At 29.1% G+C, this 21,159-nt stretch overlaps 1 long non-coding RNA gene across 1 annotated transcript; it reads right to left on the bottom strand.

Annotated features, from left to right (window-relative positions):
- Nucleotides 1-12,829: 12,829 nt before the first annotated feature.
- Nucleotides 12,830-16,719, bottom strand: LOC125592343. Its single transcript, XR_007328209.1, has 2 exons — nucleotides 13,253-16,719; nucleotides 12,830-13,148 (listed from the first exon to the last, which is right to left on the bottom strand). It is a non-coding gene; the product is annotated as an uncharacterized LOC125592343 (long non-coding RNA).
- Between the last annotated feature and the right edge of the window lie 4,440 nt (nucleotides 16,720-21,159).

The following is a 21,159-nucleotide window of genomic DNA, read 5'->3' as shown; positions in this document are numbered from 1 at the left end:
CTAAATACACAGGTTATTACAAGTATCTTTTCTGTTTCAAAACACATGATATTTTAAGATATGCACAATTATTAAAAAAATTGTTTTTATCTTAAAAATATTATTAAATCAATACTATTAAAAGAATTTTTTTTAAATAAATTTACTTAAAAATGTTGTTTGGACCCTTTCATTAACTAATAATATTTTGATCTTTCTTTGATTTGGACAAACAATATGTTACCTTAAACTTCTCTAACAGTCATTTAGTCAAAGCTTTTATTTATTGGACCCATATTTTTTTGGAAACGAAAAGATTATACCATATATATACAGCCACATAAATTTGGTTCACGAAAATATAATATTAGATACACTTTATTATATTTTTCACTAAAATATGTCTCATTAACTTCATAATTAAGATAAGTTTAAAAATTATATATTATGTTAATTTTATTTTATTGATAAATAAAAATTTAGTATTTAAGATAAGTTTAAAATTATCAAAAACCCAACAAATCTTTTTTTTTTACTGCTCAACAAAAAACCTACAAATCTATACTATTAAATTAGCCAAAAATCTCTCAAATAAATCTTAAGTTTCACCAACTAAACAAATGTAACTTTTATAAAATGCACAAAAATATAATGAAAGGTTAGATTTGGCCATTTGGGTCTTCGGATCAAATATAAATCAGTTTTTTTAGGTACAAGTTCTTTGGGTCTTGGACATTTATATCCAACTAGGTATTTCAATTTTTTTTGTTCATATCACTTCCTTTTAGTTCCAGGTCAGTTTGAGTCAATAATTCAAGTATTTGTAAAATTTACTACGTAATTTGGCTACGTAATGAGTCTAGCTCGGTTCGAGTATTTAGTACAAAAATATCTAAAAAATATGAAAAGCCAAAAAATCAGAACACAAAAATACCCAAAATCAAATAAATACCATAAATAATTAAATATCTAAAAGATCAAAATCTTACCCGAGAACCAAAAATATCCAATATTTTAAATATATTTTTAAAATTTAAAATTTTACCCAAAACCTGAAACTATAACAGAAAACGCGAATCTAAAATTTACAATAATATTTTTATACTGAGAACATATATGAATTACTCAAATATACATAATATGAACAAAACATTCTAGGTACTTTGGGTATTCGGAGTCCAACAGAGATCCGCAGGTCCAAAAAAATCTAATAGGTACTTTTTCCAATCCCGAACCTCAACCTGTATTTCGTATTGGTTTGGTTCGTTTGTCAAATTTGGATAAAATTTTCATACTTAAGAGTTACATAAGAGTGTATATAAAAAATCTCAAATAAACTTATTCATAAGTTATATAATTTTAAACAAATTTTTGTATTCAATATAATATGACTTTATAACATAATAATACACAATATATTCAAAATACTATCTCATATCAAACTTCGTATATAACCCATAAACTCCACGCTTTCGAAGCGCATATCAAAATCTAGTACAAATTAAAAGTTATTTAGCCAATCACAAAATAGAATACAAAATATAATTGATTACACAGTTTTTGATAAAAAGTTGAAAAGTGAATTGATATATAAAAACATTATCTATTTTGAAAGAGAAATACCCATGGATAGCACTAAAAAAGTTTTGGTCACAAATATAGACTCTAAGAATCAAAATGACCAAAATGTTTCATTAAAGAGGTAAATATACATTTATACTTCTAGGGTTAACTAATCCAAATTTAAGAGTTTATAGTTAAGAGGTGGGGATTTGGGATCGAGGTTTAAAATTTTATAAAATAAAAAAATAAATATTAAAAATTTGAAAATAAAAATTTTAAAAATAGTTTCAAAAAATATTTTCGAACTACAAAGAGAAAATTTGAAAAAAATAAAAAAATTCAGAAATTTTTTTTTATAAAAAAGTTTGAATTTGAAAACATATAATCTAAAAGTATATAAAAATTACTCTTTTAAAAAAAATTATTTTTTTTTTTAATTTTTTTTTTATTTATCAACGTTATTAGAATCTTTTTACCTATTATGAAACATTTTGGTCACTTTACTCCTTGTGGTATATTTTTGATACCAAAACTTAAAAATTATCTATTTATGAGAATTTTCTATTTTGAAACATCAAAAACTCATTAAAACAGTTAGATTGAAACAGAGGGAATATCATTTTGCAACTAGTATTGTTCGCATATAGAATTTATAGATTTGGAAATCATCATCAAACAATTACTCTTTTCGTACCCGAAAATAAGATATTTTAGATTTTTTACTTATTCTACAAAGATATATTTTCTATATGTTTAAGGTAGTTTTTTATACTTTTAAGAAATAATAAATGAAAATATTTGAATTGATTAAATTTCATTGGTGAAAAGTTATTGAAAAGTGTATAATAAAAAAAATTATAAATATTTATTAAATTTTTAATAAGCATGAATACTTTAGAAATCTTACTTTCAGCGACAGAGGAATTGTCGCTGAAATATTTGATAACATTTGCTGCAGATTCATGATTATCCTTGAAATAGTGCTAGTTCCGATAACACTCAAATAACCTTCTTTGGCTGTATAAACTAAATACTCCAAAAATAGAGTGGGAAATTGAGTATGAACAAAAAATAAAAAATCTTTTCATTTATAGAGTAATCACTTTTTTGTTTCTTCACTACTCTATTTTTTACTCCATTTTGCAGTAAATTATGGAGTGGGGATGGAAATGTTCTTACTATACTCTAGACGACAATTTTTTTTTAAAAAAAAGCTCTTTTTCAAAAAAAAAATATTTTGTTTTTTTTTTCACTCGTAAGAAATTTCAAAATATAAAATATAGGTTATGCACTCATTGTTAACGTTTTGTTGTTATATAGCTAAAATGAGATAATTATTCTTGTGTTGGGTTCCGTTCCAGACAATTTTATTATATCAGAGCATTTCAAAAAGTATTCTATTTTTTACTCTAAAATAAAATAAGACTCTCGAGCTATGATGAACTGAGACGACTCTTCTCCTTGCTTAGAAAGCGGGAACGAAAAAGAGCTGGTTGCTTTGCTAGGGGGTTAAAGACATTCGGAAATGACGTCAGCAGATAAGCTGATAGACGAGAAAAAGAAAGAGCTCTGCCAAGTACAAGGCTAACAAGAATGCCCAAGATTTAGCTGAGGGAAATCAGTGCGCTTCTTTTCATCTTTGTTACTTAGCGGAGAGAATTGAGTTGGTCATTGCTTTGGGGCATCTAAGCGCACCCAGATCTGCAGCCTCGCTTCCAACCGCATCTTAGCTACCAGAGTCATTGAATACGACAATAAATATATTTTAAATATATTGTATTGTTCATTCTATAATTGAGTGAAAATAAGTTTATTCTATAAAATATTGCTAAATGATTCAATCTTATTATAAAATTATTTTATTTCAAAAAAAAAAAAAAATCATTGGAAATGGTTTTATATCAATTTTTTGTGGTAACTTATATATATATATATATATCATTTTCGATTTTGACAAAAGTTCATACATCGTCATAAATATTGACACTTATCATAAAGGCATAATCGCAATTAGAAAGACGTAACGGTGCGTTATTTCAGGCAATTGTTTCCATCTCACCAAACTTTACAATTTATGATAATAATATCATTATACGTATAACGTATTTCATGCATTCTATGTCTTGTTACGAGTCAAGATATGATTTATTGTGTTAAGATGAAAGACTTTTCTTAATTAATTGTGCGATGGTTAAACGAACGACGTGGGTCGTTCAAGACATATATAGTTAAACGAACGACGTGGGTCGTTCAAGACAATGGACCACATCGTATATAGTATGACTCAAGTGTCGAGCAATTAGCAGACAAATTATTTTTGGTTTGTGAAAATTAACTTGTCTACAATTCAACACATAATTATATAACTGTGCAAATGAGAATAACCCTAACAAGTAGACAAATAATAAGAAAACATATAAATTATAAGACAAATTTCTCGAAAACACCAAGTGAGACGATGTTGTTACATCATATCCCTGTCCATCTCTAGCTATAATAATAAATATAAGTTCGATGTCCATACGGTTTTATTAAAATTTAACCCTAGTTTAATTACATAACATACTTTTGCATTTGACAAAGGACAGCTATTATTGTAGGACCGGTGCAATACAATTCGCATTCAAATATATTTTCATGTTTTTTTGGACATTCCGAGATAATATCTTTAGATTTGTTTGACAGTATTTAGAACAGGTCCATCGCGCATGTCTTTATGAGTGAGCATTTTATGCATTTGTAGGTTCTCTTTATGCGTCGCGAACTTACCATTATATATAGCTCAGTAAACTCATGGATCGATTGAAACGATAACACGCAATAAGTATTTGAAGCGGTGCCGCTATTATATTCATTGTGGTTGCTAAAATACAAACATTAGTACGAGACAAAATAGGCGAAATGTTGAATGATATACTAATCTGGCTTCACGAAGAAACTTCGAGTCTTTGTTTTAAAGTTCGAGTAAGAAAGATATGTAGTTTACTTTCATGAATATATAGCATCAAAAAAGATTTAATCGGGTTGTTCGGTTTAGGCTTGGAATGGCAATAGTTTTATAAATAGAGTTTGTTTTTCTTTGGTTTTGCTATTCGATTTTGAGTTTTTTTTATTATTATTACGGTTTCAAATTTTTTAACTTAAAACAATCATCTGTTTATTTACTACATTTTCGAAATGACATGATAATTTTCTTATTGTTCTGGTTTTAGTCGTTGTTTAAAATGTTAACAAACACTGAAATGGTACATAAGTTTTACAATTTTAGAAAAATAAAAGATATTAGAGCACGATTAACCCGGATTTTTAATTTGAGGTTCTTAACTCATGATTTGACATTTTTTAAAAAATATTTTTTGGCTAGGATCCGATTCTTATATCTCTTCTTTAAGAAACGGTTCTTAGATTTTCTTAATTAAAAACTAAACTAAAAACCGCACCTTAAGAATCCGGATTAATCATGGTCTTAGAGCATTTCCAATAGTAAACTTCATTTTTTTTTTCAAAATATGAAGATTTTCAAAACATGAAGAAGCATGTTCTCCAATGGTTTGCTTTATTTTTTTCTTCAAAAAGGAATATTCCAAGTATATATTTTCTGTTTTATCATTATTTATCAAAAAATCTTTTACTTTTACTAGTTTACTAATTTTACCTAGATATTTTATTTTAACAATATTTCACCACAATTGCTAATTAATATTAAATAAACATTATCATACAATATAATTAGTACACATCTCTAATAGTATCGCTTGTTATTAACACCTAGGAAGAAGGAAATAAAAAACTATTGGAGAAATTAAAGAAAACAATCGCACAAAGATAACAATATTTGGAGATTCAAAACAAGAATTATGCTTTGAAGAAGTTAAAAGAAGAAAACAAAATTTTATTTCGTGATTTGAACTCCATATAAGATCCTAACGTTCGTGCATACATTCAGTCTGACCAAAATCGAATTTTAATAGAAATGAGTTAACAACAACAAGCTCAACAGCCTTCTCAAGCAACCACTTTATTTGGACAATATTTTAACAATTTTAGTGAATCTGAAAATAATTTACCAGATTATTAAGTGTTAGTTTATGATGTACTAAGTTTTTTTTATATATTTTAGATTGATGTTTATCAAGTCTTTGAGTTTCTATATTATTTATGTAACCGTTTTTCATCTAAATATTAGTTAAAAAAACATGTTTCTAGTATATTTAATATTTTAAATTGATTGAATAAAAATAATAATAAAAACTTTAAAAGTAAGTTGGTAATATTAGTTTTTATAGTTTATTTAAGTAAAAACTAAAAACAAGTTAAAGTTGAGAGACCAATTTGTAATTAAAAAATGTATTTTCAAAAAACAAAGAAATGAAGAAATGAATAAAAAAATACCAATGAAGTAAAAAATAATGCATATGCTTCGAATGTTTACAACCGCTCCGCCTTGCACCGTATTTAATATTAACAAAAATCTCTACATATATCATATATCTATACGTTCTTATAACTGTTAAAACTGCACCGCAATTGAACCGCTTGTCCCGCACCGCTCAAACCGCAATCACCATTCGGAGCCTAAAAGTGAAAAATGAAGTACTTAGACCATCTCCAACCGACCTCTATAATAGAGATTTCTAAAATAGAGAAAAAAATAAAGATGGTGTTTTTGCTCCAATGTGTTCTTCTATAATAGAGGAATGCTATATTTGCCTCCATAAATAGAAGAATGCTATTTTTTCTCCTAAATATAGAGGAAAAAATTGGATTCCTCTATTTATGGAGGCAAATATAGCATTCCTCTATTATAGAAGAACACATTGGAGCAAAAACACCATTTCTATTTTTTTTTCTATTTTAGAGATCTCTATTATAGAAATGGGTTGGAGATGCTCTTAATAAGCAGCAAGTAAGGTAGCTGAGTTATTGCCATTTGTTTTGTTGGGATATCAAAATTGTTGAGCCTACTTGATTAGGGATAAAAATTAATAAATAAACTCATATTCAAATATACTGGAGCTATTTCTCATGCAAGTTGACCCACAATCCAAAATATAACTAAAATCTGACTAATTGATAAGATTAGATTTAACTAGTGGATGGAGACTCGGAGTGGCTTGAGGGAGTGACGTGGGGTTGTTAAACGATATTTAGAATTATGCATTTTTTGTCGAATCCGAAATTGTTAATACGTGCCATTGCTGAACTGTTACGTGATTAGCTACACGAGGAAATAATACATCAACTTAATCTAAATAAGTTTGGGAAAATGGTCATTTAAACCACCGATTTTCATATTTGGTTAAAGAAATGCATAAATTTTTTCTTGAACTATTTAAAACACCAACTTAACTTGAATTATCACTTTAAACCTCAAATTAATTTGACTAAACTAAATTAAAGTTGACGTTAACTTAGGTAACTGATTGATTAGACGGATTAATCGCCGTCTCTAATCTTTGTTAAGTCTAAACAATGTCGTTTTAAATTTTATTTAAAAATTGTATGTGAAAGGAATCAAACCTGATTAAGAGTTTAAGCACACACTAATTAACTTAATGTGCCAACAATACCACAATCGAATGGTATGTCAAGCTTTATACGCATGTTGAATAAATGTTTACTAAGCTTACTAGATCAGCTCTCGCCTTGCTCATTGTAAGAAACGAAGTTCAATTAGAATGTTTATAAGATGAGAATTAGCTATGGCTTTTATCAATCAATCCTATGACAAGTTCTAGGTAGTTAATCTAGAGACATACATTAATGAACAATTCTAATGATGATTATCACAACTCAGCAATCTATAGTTGGGGCTAATCCCTCCTAACCTATTTAAACTCTAAAATATAACAAGAGAACTACTCAGACATAGCTAAACAATTCATAACAATGGTTAGATATAAAAACTGCATAGAATAGATAAGATAAATATCAATGGAGTTTCAATCACAAATTATAATTTTGGATCTTCTCTCCTATCTATCAGTAAACAATAAAACACAAAGAAGAACACAAAACAAAAGCACACTTTACCTCTAACATGGCGGCAAAGCTTATATAATTAGGGTAAAATTTGTCAGGAGCAATCTTGTAAAATTGTGAAATCTTAGGCTTCAAGTCGGCTGTGACCAAACGGGCTTCTGCGCGCTTCGCTATCGATCGACACCATAACTTGTGTATCGATTAATCTAGCTCTCTAATATCGACCGATTATGGATTTTAATTGTCATTTTGGTTGCTTGCTCCAAATATCTTCAAAATACTCTAATATAAATGATTATTTTCCTAAATAAGCTTATAAAACAATATACTTGAGAGTTAAGACCAGTCAAAACCTGTAGAAGTAAGTCAGACCAAAGTTTTTGTTTTACCGACTTATGTCGGACAGAATAAAATGACAATAGCATCCTTTGTATATATATCTCTTGAAAATATGTGTTGAAAAAAATGTAAATCCATCTGTGAACGTTGAGGGCACAAAGAGGCCGGGCAGAGACACAATTCAAACATTTAATTCACACTAGCGTATATTCCCAACTTATAACAATGTTTTTCTTTTGTGGTTTTTATGGTTATGAAATAAATTTACATTTTTGTCAGGTATGGGTCTTATGCTTGGGGAGATCACCAAGATTATCTACATGTTGCCTATCTATATCCTGAAACAAAAATCTTAATCTACGTTTAAGTTCATGTATTTATACCAAAATATGTCAATATGCATAGATATACACATACGAAGATAATATATTATAAATCTTTTTGTTGGGCAATATATATTTTAAATCTAGAAATTTGATTTCTATTTGATGTAGCGGATACATATACATACTGATTGTGTTTATATCAATATTACGAACGCAACTTTGCATAAAATTTCGGAAAAAAAAAATAAGATGTCAAGTTTATAAACACTTTTTAATGCAAAAGATTGATAAGTTTCCAAAAAAAAAGATTGATAGTAAACAAAATAATTTATGCTCGGACAGGTGATAACAATTCGAATTAACTATAAGAGCATGTTGGTCACTTTTATATATAGATATGTCTGATAAAGACAGGATGTTCCAAGAATTACCACGAGCTTTCGTCTAAGACTTTTTAGGCATTAAGTTTTTTTTTTTTTTTGGTGAAGCAGGCATTTAGTTTTATATTGCGATTATGTATTAAAAGTGTAAATATAGGAGTATGTGTAAGAGTGCATTATGATAGGGAGAATGGTGGTTGATAATTAAAAGTGCTTGAAATGACATTTCATACAGAATCACGATGTTTGTGGCAGGAACAATCAGAGATCTGCTATATAAGAAAATCAAAGATTTGTATAACTTTTTTTCTCCAATATGTACCGGTGATTATCTATTCAATTTATATATGGAGAAACAAAGTCTGTCTATCAAATTTGGCTCTGAATCTGTCTTAAAAAGAAGAAAATCTTAATTTGCCTTTGGAATATTTTATGCTCCGAGGTGAAGAGAAGGTTACATAAAAGGACACATTATGAATTCTCTTTACGCGTGAAGACACATTCTGATCTTAGAACACTTTAGTTGTACGGCTGTGTAAATTTGTGACAAAAATGACCTTGATATGTTTTAGAGAAGCAACCATTACATAACTTAGTTTGGAGAGTTGGTTCCAGCTGTGACGTTTATTCTGAGGTTTGCTGTTTGATGTATTTCTCTACATAATTTTTTATTTTTTAACAATAAATCAACTTTTCATACCCCAACATATTTGATCCATAATCAGTTTCTAATTCTCAAATATGTATATATATATATAAGTATATATGTCAAAAATACGATTTTTTTTTCATTTTATTTTGATATCCATGTGTATATTTATATTTATATTAAAAATTTAACTTTAGTTAACATAGTGGAATGTCGTGGATGTGTCCGTGGTGGATCAGTCACTGGTGGTTAGGTTCATGGACAATTAATGTTGTGGATGCATTCGTAGTAAATGCAATTAATTTACTGGACACAGTTTATATGCATTATGTGGACGTCATTTGATGGACACAAATGAGTTAATTAGGTGGCATTGCGTACAATTTATGAAAGACAGACTCATCTGGATGGTCAAAGTTGTATTCATGAACTCTAGCAAGTTCTTCTTCAGTCAAACTATAGTAGAACAAGTAATGCCACATCATTCATTCTCTTAATATTTACTGGAGCAATATGTGGACGGAGAAAGTATTTCTTGAATAAGATTCATACGCTCATAACATCATTTAAATACATTCAGCGTCGATTATAAAAGTTTTGTATTCTGATTATCCTGTTTTTAAATATTTGGTGTTGTGAGTAATTTGTTTCTCTTCGGCTATGTTTATACTCTCCACAATACATTCATCCATGATATACTCACATACATATTCATGAGACACCATCCACGACACACTAACCACGAGAATCCTATCCACTATACATTCATCCATAAAACACTGTCCACAAATCACCCATCCATGAGTATTATAGATGATAGGAAAGTTTTCAGATATCCTTGAATTAGTACACATGCTCTCAGACATGGTTCGTAAGATCACAAAGTCTAAGACATTTCATACTTGAGTTTCCACTTGATTGTACAAAAACTTGAAACACAAATAGCCAATTGCATAACTTCTTTATAAAAAAGTTAACATAATTCTCTTGTCCACAAGTATCTTGTCCATAACTATTTCATTAACAAAGACTCTTACAAATAATTTGTTTTCTTTTTCTTAACTTGTTTGATTCTTATATATATGTTTTAAATTTCAAATAATGATACAAAAAAGGGAGAATATGAAAACAAATTACAAAGAGGGCTAATTACAAAATATATTCGATTATTGATGGAAATAGAGATGCAATTAAGAAGATGGAAAAGCTTATAATAATCTTGGTGACCCAGATGACAGTGGACTCAGATTTGCAGATACATCAGGGAGGATCGCCGAGGATAAAACGGAGAGAAACGACGTACGTTGAGCAAATTTTTTGGTGACCACAACATCCGTAGGCAACCCATTTGATATTCGTAGGCAAATTTTTCGGCACATCTATCATCCGTTGTTTAATTTGGGATTGGAATTGAGAAAGTTATTTTGAAGCTAGAGAAGATAGAGGTCTAGTGGGGAAGAAGAGTTATTTAGTTAAGGGTGTTTTTTTTTTGTCCGTCATGAGTAAGTTGTTTAGTTAAGGGGTGTCAATGTCTTTACACAGCAAAAAAGTGTGTAGCAAGTCCAATGTGACCTTTAGTGTAATTAGAAACTGGAAAAGTGTCTGAGAGAGTAAATATATATTCTGACCTTTATAAGATCTGGTTTAATTCTGACCTTTATAAGATCTTGGCCAAATAAACATTATACTTTATCATGAAACTATCGAATTATTAATACGGTGGTGTATTTACTTTCTCTTGGTTTTGCATCATAGAGTTATATATATTCTTTTTTGAACAAAAAGGAGAGTTATATATACTTTGTTTTTATGTGCTTGTGTGTGTTATTTTGGTTTGCCAATAACATTTCATTTGTTATGTTTTTAACCACTAAACCTGAAAATAACTTATAGTAAATTCTGTATTATATCCTTTCCAAATGAATGTTTATATATAACAATTAAACAAGTAGAAGAATGACATTGTTTTCCTCAGAGCTAAAAATAAAAAGGAATTCATAAGTTTAAATAAACAAACATTCATGGGAAAAAATCTAAATTTCAGATAAATAATTTTTTTTTGAATTTGAAAAATAAAAATAACGTTGTACCTGAAATTATACACAATAACGTATGAAAAATTGGACTTTGTGTAGTTTTAAAAAAAAAAATCTTATTTGAGTGAAGAAGCAAATAGTCAAAGGAACAAGATGGGACTTCTGCTTGCAGATGCAGGTTTCTTGTTTCGGTGCCTCTTGGCTGTAACTCTGAGCTCCCCTCGTTTTCTTATTCCAGATTCATATTATTGTACGTCAAACATAACTTGTCTAAATACTTATAGTCTTGGCACCATTGTACACTCTTAAAAAAAGTTTTAAAAATAAAAGAACAGCCATCAAAATTAAAACAAAAATAGTTTCAATGCTAAAAACTCTGAGACCGTTTACACGGATAGAGAATCAAAGAATATCAAAGAACTTGAACCCTGACATTTTACCAAAAAAAAAACTTGAACCCTGACAACATTTTAAAATATGAATCCTAATCCCCCAATATTATTTTGAGCAGAAACCGAAATCAACTCTCAGCACGAAGTTATATTGCAACGGAAATCAATACTGCGTAGTTTTCAAAAAAGCAAATAAATCAATACTGCATAGATAAACAAAAACTGCTTAAGCCGTTCTAGTTATAATTGCTAGTGATATATGAACCAGTAAATATGTAAAATATATATCACTATATAGAATATTCTTTCAGAATAGTGCTTGTACTGGCAGTCGTACAAATGCCAAGACATGAATATAATATTTCTTCGACTTGTCTTTCGATACGGATGATAAAAGAGAAAGACATGGAGAGTTGTCTACTGAGCACTGACGATAAGAATTGAAGTAATATATCAATCTAATCGCTGGCTTGGTGACTCTCGTCTTGTCAAATCAAAACCCATTCCATCATCATATCATTATCATAATCATCATCCACACACATTTACGCATGCATGTGAGAAATGAGCAGACGACACAAGTAACCTCGATGCCTATTCTCCCGTGAAAATGTTTGGTCTCTTTCTATTACATGTCGCAACCCTGTTTTTGGTGGAGAGATATACATGAAATCTTGATTAACATTAATTATTGTTAAAAAATCTATTTTTTTTTCTTTTTGCTAACTTTTGGTGCATTTAAATTAAAAAGTGGCAAGAGTTGCATTACAAAACTCTGATATAATCCCATGATTAGAATCTAAAGTGAATGTTGATAGAGTATGTCCTTAGTGAAGCCCATCAAAATGAAGCCCATAGTGGCGAAGTCCAACAGTTGGAGAAAATGATCGTATGGTGGTGATTACGGCCAGTTCGTCGAGAAACGTCAATGCAGGAGAGTTTAAGAGAACCAAATTTGCATGACTCTGCTTGAGAAATCTGGATTGGAATCTCTGAGAGATGATACTTTGTTAAAAATTCTTGATGTAGGGTAAGATCTTAGCACGGCCGCATGGACCGTCAATGATTTATTTATGATAAATTAGCAAGGCCTTTGAACAACAATCTTCTTGAGAAATTCAAATTTTAATCTTAATCACATTAATCTTGTGACAAAAAAAAAGAAGAAATCAAATTAGTCAAATGCAAAGTTTTAGTCTGATACGATTTAGATACTATCACGCAACGCATTGCAACTGAATCCTCATACATGGTAAAAATGAAAGCATCGTACAACACTATACCACTGCAAATACAAGGCTAACTATCACTTACATTCCCTTAGAGGCATCACTTAATTAGTTGTTGGTAGGTTTGCAAGTGTTCGTCGATGCACAGCTTCACATAATATTAGAGACTTACCATCACGTTCTTCTAATTGTTTTTTTCTTTTCATTCCATATTCTCCTGAGTTCTTCTGATGGTGCAGTGCCAATGGGTGTGTCAAACCCGGAAACCGTACTCTAAAACATGATGATATTGATATTAGTAGTGTGAGCTTCATAAAGAAAACAAAGGCATATGTTCAGTTCCCATCAGCAAAGACGAGGTCTGTTATTATTCTCACCAGGAATGTGAGGAGAGTAGGTCCACTCTCGTCGAGGGATTAGGTCTAGCCGCCAGAGAGATAATTGTACGAACGACAGAACTATAAAAGCTGTAGTAGTATTTTGGATAAGTATGCCACAACAGAAGCGACAAAAACAGCCTTAAAGAATATCATCCTCCTGTATATTAAATGAAAAGTCAATTAAGTAATTTTTTGTTTAGTTATCAATGATAGAGAGAGTTTAAGAAAGGATCAAGATAAAAAAGGGCTGGTTCGTCAAAAGTCCGGTTCCTTCGAAATGTTATAACTTGATTGGTTAAGAGATTTTCAATTATTTTAATTTGATTTAAAATAAAAAGTAAGTCTAAAACTAATTAGTGTCACTTACCAAATAATCTAAATGATATTACAAATAATAATTTATGGTAACTAATTTTTTAAATTATAGAAAGTGTAATAATGTTTGATTAATTTCTATTGTATCTATATACAACATAAAATAATTAATAGAACACAATTTATCGAAATCAATATAATGATTTAATAATTTTTAATATAAAACACTATATTTGCATAGTATTATAATAAGTATTAATTAATGTATTACAATGTCCATATATGTCTTATAAGACTTTTACTAAAAAAATTATAAAATTATTTATCATGGCTTACAAAATTATTTTATCATAATTTTAAATTGTTTATAAGAATTTATAAGACATTTACGAAAAATATAAATACGCATATATAGTAAACGAAAAATCACTTAAGTGACTTTGGCTTACAAGTCGATCATTTGTGAAGTCTTAAGAAATTTTTTATAATTTTCTTGGTTGATAATTTTTAATTTTATTTATTTTAGTTTAGTTTGGACGGTGAATTAATAGAACACAATTTATAGAAATCCATATAATGATTTCATATTCATATAAAAATATAATCATATATTTTATTATTATTAATCTCTTATATTGTTCATATATGCTTTATAAATAATTAGGTTTTGAAGATTAGCCGAATTATATTGAACGGAACATGTGAGAACTTTGATTAAAAAATATTTTTCATTTAAATAAATTAATTTAGTGAATAAGGTAATACTATGATTGAAACGAATTATAGCACTACAAAAAAATAGTCATTTAACATCACTTAATTTAAATATTTGCATTAGTTTTAAATGATGTAAAAGAATTTTACATCGCTTAGATAAATGACTCGGAAATTGATGATTCAAATGATTTTCATCATTATATAGATAAATGATACAAAAATAATTAATATTTATGTCATTAATTGCAAGTGATACTAATATGCATCAATTATACAAAATGATACCAAAATTAAATCAGTTTTTCTGAATGATGTAAGTATTAACATCAATTGAAACAACTGATTTTAATTATTTATTAATAACTGAAATTAAATTAATATCAAAACATCAAAATTATTTTAATATTTTATTGTTTATAATTACGTTTTATTTTTTTATTTGTACATAATTGACGTTAAATAATATCAGTGGATAAATAAATTAAATATTCATTAATTTTTAATTGAAATACAATAAATCTTACGAAGAAGAAAAAAACTAAAGAACAAATATAGAGAGAAACATTAAACAAGATGGAAGAAGAGGAATTCAAAGAACCATAGAAAATATTTGTAAAACAGTTAGGTGAAATTTACCATAAAGAGCTTCATGCGTCCATCAATCGAAATTCTTCTTCTTTTTATCCTCATTCCTTGTATCTATGTTTTTATCTCTAATGTCTCTGTTTATGGTGTGAAAATGAATCGATTTAGCAGTGAAGTGGAGGAGATTCATCAGAAAATTCTTCATCAACTGCTATTTCTTTAGAGTTTTACTTACTTTTAGATTTTGAGTAGACGCATCTCTCTTATGTCTTGAGACGTTCTGTTTCCTAACAAAGAAAAACCATTCTACCAAAAATATGTAAGTATAATTTTTCAACAAATGAAAAAAAAAGATGAAGAAGAAAAAAAGAAAGATATACTTCTTCAGAAAATTTTCCCCGAATCTAAATAGCAACCCTGCATAAGAACAATACCCATCATTATGACTCATAAGACAAGAAAGTTTGAGAAACTAAAAGAGGAAGAAGAACCCCTGAATGAGCATTCACAACAAAAAGACGAAGATGCTTAATTTTTGAAGTGAAGAGTTATAAAAGAAATTAAAGCTCCAATTAAATTAAAGCTATAAGAATAGTAACTACTTCCGTAATCTTTGGATTTTGAAGTGTGAGATATTTTTGTAATCGTTCAAGTAAATTGTTTTTTTTTTAAGTTTTGTAGTGGTATTAACTGATGCAAAATTTAAATAAAAGAACATCATTTTAACTTAATTGACGTTAAAGAAAAACACAGTTATATATTTTTTTCGCATCAATTTTTATTGATGTGAATTTTATATCATATTAATAAGTGATGCTAACCAAAAATAATAATTACATCAATGATTTAATTGATATAAATGTATAGAATCATATCATTTTTGTTTAAATGATACAAATTAATAAAGTTTATATCATTTTATTGAAATGATGTCGAATTAGTTAATTATACTATCAATTATTAGAACTGATTTAAAATTATATATATATGTGTATCATTTACAAATAAGTGATTTAAAATAACATCATTTATTTATGTGATTCCATTTAAGTGATACAATACATACCTTTTTTTGTAGTGTAAGATGGATTTTTGGTTTATTTATTTTATAATATGTATTAAAAAATAAGAATAGGAGAAGTAAATATGATATTTACATATATAATTTCATAAACATTTGTTATTACTAAACATTTATCAGATATTTTTGCATCAAATTTATGGAAATTTTTCGAAATTTTATACTTAATGTATATTTTTATACAATATTTATATCCGCGAATTCGCGGACAACCACCTAGTGTCTAATTAATCATAAAGCAAAAAGATACGCAGGCAGATTTTCTTTATGACCATTAGAAGAAAAAAAAAGAAGCTACAAAATAAAGTATAATTTTCTTTGAAAATTGGAGTGATGCAATGGCTACTTTATATGAAATCACGATTATTCTTCCAAAATTGTATTTGTATTTGGACTAGCTAGTTTCATTAAATTATGATTCGTTTGCATGTTGTATTTATAAGCGAATAAACCTAAGTTTACCTTTAAGTAGTAGTTTGAGACTAATTCCGACAAAGAGTGGAACATGATGTGAGCTAAAATTTCTCTAATTAGGTCAAAATTCTTGGAAAATTCGCCACTGAGCCATTTGCATAAGCAACGCACTTTTTTTTGTCCCAAAAAAAAAACAGTTTTCTAAATTGAATATACTCCAAAGAGAAGAACCTTTGAACATGGCGAAGGGTCAATAACGGCTTTTGTAGACTTGTAGTTCCAACTCCAAGAGATTGGAGAAACTTATGTTGTCGTAAGTACGTAAAGTCAACTAATTACCAATGAATTTACAATAAACTTAACGGCCTTTTTATAGTTCGTGTACTTATAAATTCTGTTTTCATGCATATGGACACACATGAGTTTGTGGAAGACGACGAGGTCATGACTCATGGACACCGCGCTCCTCTCTAGTTATCAATTATTTTTTATATATCTCCAAAGTGATTGGAGGAACATGAAAGTAACTAGATCGATGCAAGTCAAAAGTGTTGAGCAATATTGTGGATATGTATGTAGACTCTCTTAGAACCTCGTAAACATTTTGTATATAATCGTCATGTGATTTTATTCTAATTATGTATATGCCATAATTAACGTCCCACTAAGTATAATATAAACATAACCCTTTCTCAATTAAAAAGCATCATAATGAACAAAATATCGAATTCTTGTAATTTTATTTTCGTATATTCTTTTGATACTTTTCTGTATTCTTATGAAAGTAATTTTCTGTAGCTAAATATTTTAATTTGATTTAAAATAAAAAGTAAGTCTAAAACTAATTAGTGTCATCGTGTACATATCTGTTGCACTATACATATGGTTCTTATTGATAATCATGGTGGACCTTAGTTTTTATCAAACTTTTGTGCCTAACGTTTAGTTTGTGTTTTACCATAAATCTAATGATGTAATATACGATTATTATCAATTTCAATAATAAGAATCAAGAATATACATGTGAAATGAGTTTTATGTTATTCAACATACATTCGAAGACAAGTCTGAACTCAATGATGCATGTACACTTTGAGGCAAATGTGAGGCAAAATGTACACATGTACACTATGAGGCAAATGTACACATGGACATCCTACTGAACGTTGTTGTAGAAAATTTAGAAATGAGTTTTGTTTAGATGGTTAAGAAACCGTTAACTATAGTTGGTCCAAGAATTCACTAATGTCATGATCCCTGTGAATGCAACAATTATTTTTGAAACGAGTCATCTCAAACTTTGAACTTCTCATGCAATTAAAAGTTTTTAAAAAGAAGAAGCAAAATGACATTTTGTTGGAACATCACAAAAACAGAAAATTGACCATGGAGTGTCCACTTGTATTTGTTTCTGAATCGAACAACAATGTAAACTGAAAATGTAATATATTAAAGTTACGTGTACACATGTACAATGGTTTTGATGTACACATTGATCAGTAACACTTGGCGGGTTGTGTACACTGTACATGAGCTCGTCTATAGACTTGGTTGATTCTCAATATTTCCCATCAAGAGGCCATAGGAAGATAGGAATCTTCTCTTCTACATGTTCATGTGGAGTTAACTAAATGGAAATAACAAAGGGAACAATGTCAATCTTTGTTCATACGCACGTCAACAACTTCTCTACCCATCCACGAAAACAAAACAAAAAATATCTATAATACACATATTTTTACAGACCAATTTGAAAAATCTCAAGAGTATCCAAACTTCTAACTTCCTCTCCACCTTAGCGACAATAACAAAATCTCGTCTTTATAAGGCTTACAAAATTTTTTAAAGTTGGATGAATAACGTTTGGTTCAAAATTAGAACAATGATTGGTTCAAAGTTTTAAAATTGACTATATGGAATACGTTGAGATTGCTAAGACTTTGTGAAATTTTCGTAGAGAAGAATCAGACTTTCAAGGAAACTTACAATGGGAAAAAGATGGTTCTTACCATATCAACTGCGGCAGCGTCAGAAGGATGGAGAGTGGTGGAGGAATATGGTGATAATCTGAGAAGCCGACGAAGGTGGGGGTTGGATCTGAAACAGAAAGCTATGTTATTGATGATTGATGTGGAGTAGATTCATTGCTGACCCAAAACAAATAAGAAATCACTCACTTTGCTTAGAGAGATCAATAGAAAGAGAGGATTTTGAATCTTATTCTAGGGTATAACGACTGACCCACTTCGCTGAGAATAGCGGTGGAGACGCCAGTGAAGAAAGGAGATGATGAAGAATGCCCATTACAATTTTCAGAAGAAATACGACGACAAAAAAAAGGAGATGATGAATGTGGCTGATTAATCTGAATCGTTAAAAGTTAAAGTACCAAAAGCAAATCCAGTGGCCAGGAAATGAAACAGAGATAAATCTTGTCAAAAGTATTAGATTTAATCTGAACCATTGAGTGGGAAGAGAGATGTGTGATGGAGGTTAATTCCCGCTAATATAATAGTTTGGTTACTCAGCTGGTTAGTTATGAAGTGACTAATCTATTTAGAAAGAAAGAAAGCAGTTAGAAGAAAGTGTCTTGGTAGAAGAAAGTGACTTATTGTGTTATAATAAACTTAAAACTGCCTTTGAGTGTAATTCTTTCTATATATAACCACACCACTTAAGCTGTTCTCTCTTCAGTTCTTTCTTTCTTTTGTCCTCTTGTGATTTACTTATTAGTTTCATTTTTTTTCTTTTGTATCAATAATGCTCTCCGAATAATTAAACCCTAAAAATATGTACTTACCACATAAAACATTTGAATCATCATATCAATTAACACACGATAACTTATAGTGAACAAATTCATTTTCTGAACTAACATCTAGTGAAAATACACCATAATTTCCCAAATCCAGGTGCACCTCATCGTCTCCTGACGAAGACATTTGCCTATTTCTTCAGTCAAGGAAAAAGGTTTATGTCTATTTCTTCTTTCTTTTAATCAAGTACAGGTTTGGCTCTTTTCTTTATAGTACTAAATGAATTAAAAAAGAAGAGAAGCACATCTTGAAGTGAGTATTTGATAAAATATTTTAAGAAAAGCGGGAAAAGTGCCAATTTCGACCATAACTATTTCAGTCGTGCCAAATACGACCCGAACAATTGATCAGTGCCAAATACGACCTCAACTCAATTATAATTCAAAAAAACTACCCGAACTTCTTAAAACGTGCCTAAATCTACATTGACTCTAACAGAAGTTAGTCAACCGTTAACAAGATAAAACGACGTCGTTTTGATATACGAGGAAAAGTGCCAATTTCGACCCCAACACTCTAAGTCGTGCCAAATAAGACCCGAACAAATGGTCAGTGCCAAAAATGACCTCAACTCAATTATAATTTAAGAAAAATTATCCAATTTTTCTAAAACGTGTCTAAATCTACATTAACTCTAACAGAAGTTAATCAACCTTTAACAAAGATAAGACGACGTTGTTTTGATATATGTATTTTTTTTTTAAAATATGTTCATTTCGGGACTCAAATCCGTGCTGGGATATCCTTTTAAAAGGGCACACTAACAACTAGACTAAAATAATTTTTTGAAATATTATTACAAATTGAAATTCTCCATTATATAAAATAATATTCTTCTTCATCTTATCCAATTTAAAACTTTGGTAATTGCTTTATATATTTTAGTTATTGTTTAATTTGTCTAATATTTTGTACAACATATCTTAGTGAAAGAAAGGTAAAAGGCCTCTTAACAGTTTTGAACAAAATATCAAAATATATAATATCAACTTTGGAAACTAAAAAAATTCCCACTTAATTTTAAAAATTAAAAATAATTTATATAAGAAAATTGTATAAATAAATTCAAAGTTTTAAGCATATTTAAGATCGTATAATAATAAATATTTTATTATTTATATTTTAGTAAGATATAATTTTATTAAAGATATGATAAATAAGAAAAACATGTTAATGTATTTATATAAATCAGAAAAAATTGTCACCAAAATTTTAAATTGGATAAGATGAAGAATAATAGTAGTTTATATAATTTCAAATTTGTAATAGTATTTAAAAAAATTACTTTTATCTAGTTGTTAGTGTGCCCATTTAAAAGGGTATCACAACATGGTTTGAGTTCCGGAATAAACATATTTTTTAAAAAAAAATAGATATATATATATATATGTATATATAAACGACGTCTTCTTATCTTGTTAACGGTTGACTAACTTCTGTTAGAGTCAATGTAGATTTATGCACCTTTTAAGAAGTTCAGGTAGTTTTTCTTAAATTATACTTAAGTTGAGGCCGGTTTTGGCACTGCCTATTTGTTCGGGTCCTATTTGGCACGACTGAGAGTGTTGGGGTCGAAATTGGCACTTTTCCTCGTATATCAAAACGACGTCGTTTTATCTTGTTAACGATTGACTAACTTTTGTTAGAGTCAATGTAGATTTAAGCACGTTTTAAGAAGTTCGGGTAGTTTTTTCGAATTATAATTGAGTTGAGATCGTATTTGGCACTGCTCAATTGTTCGGGTCGTATTTGGCACGACTGAAATAGTTGGGGTCGAAATTGGCACTTTTCCCTAAGAAAAGCAGAGAAAGTAACACGAGTCTGAGTCAGCGACAAGTGTTCGCGGAGAAACGGAAACGCTCTCTCTTCCCCAACGCCAATACCTTTGGAATCCTGACCCTCTCAAATGCTGTCCTTTCTTCTTATTTCGTTCCCACCTACTTTTTTAAAGTTATCTGTAAGAAAAATATTTAGAT

This window comes from Brassica napus, chromosome A3 (assembly GCF_020379485.1).
Source record: "Brassica napus cultivar Da-Ae chromosome A3, Da-Ae, whole genome shotgun sequence".
Classification (NCBI taxonomy): Eukaryota; Viridiplantae; Streptophyta; class Magnoliopsida; order Brassicales; family Brassicaceae; genus Brassica; species Brassica napus.
This window is presented reverse-complemented; position numbering and strand designations above follow the sequence as displayed.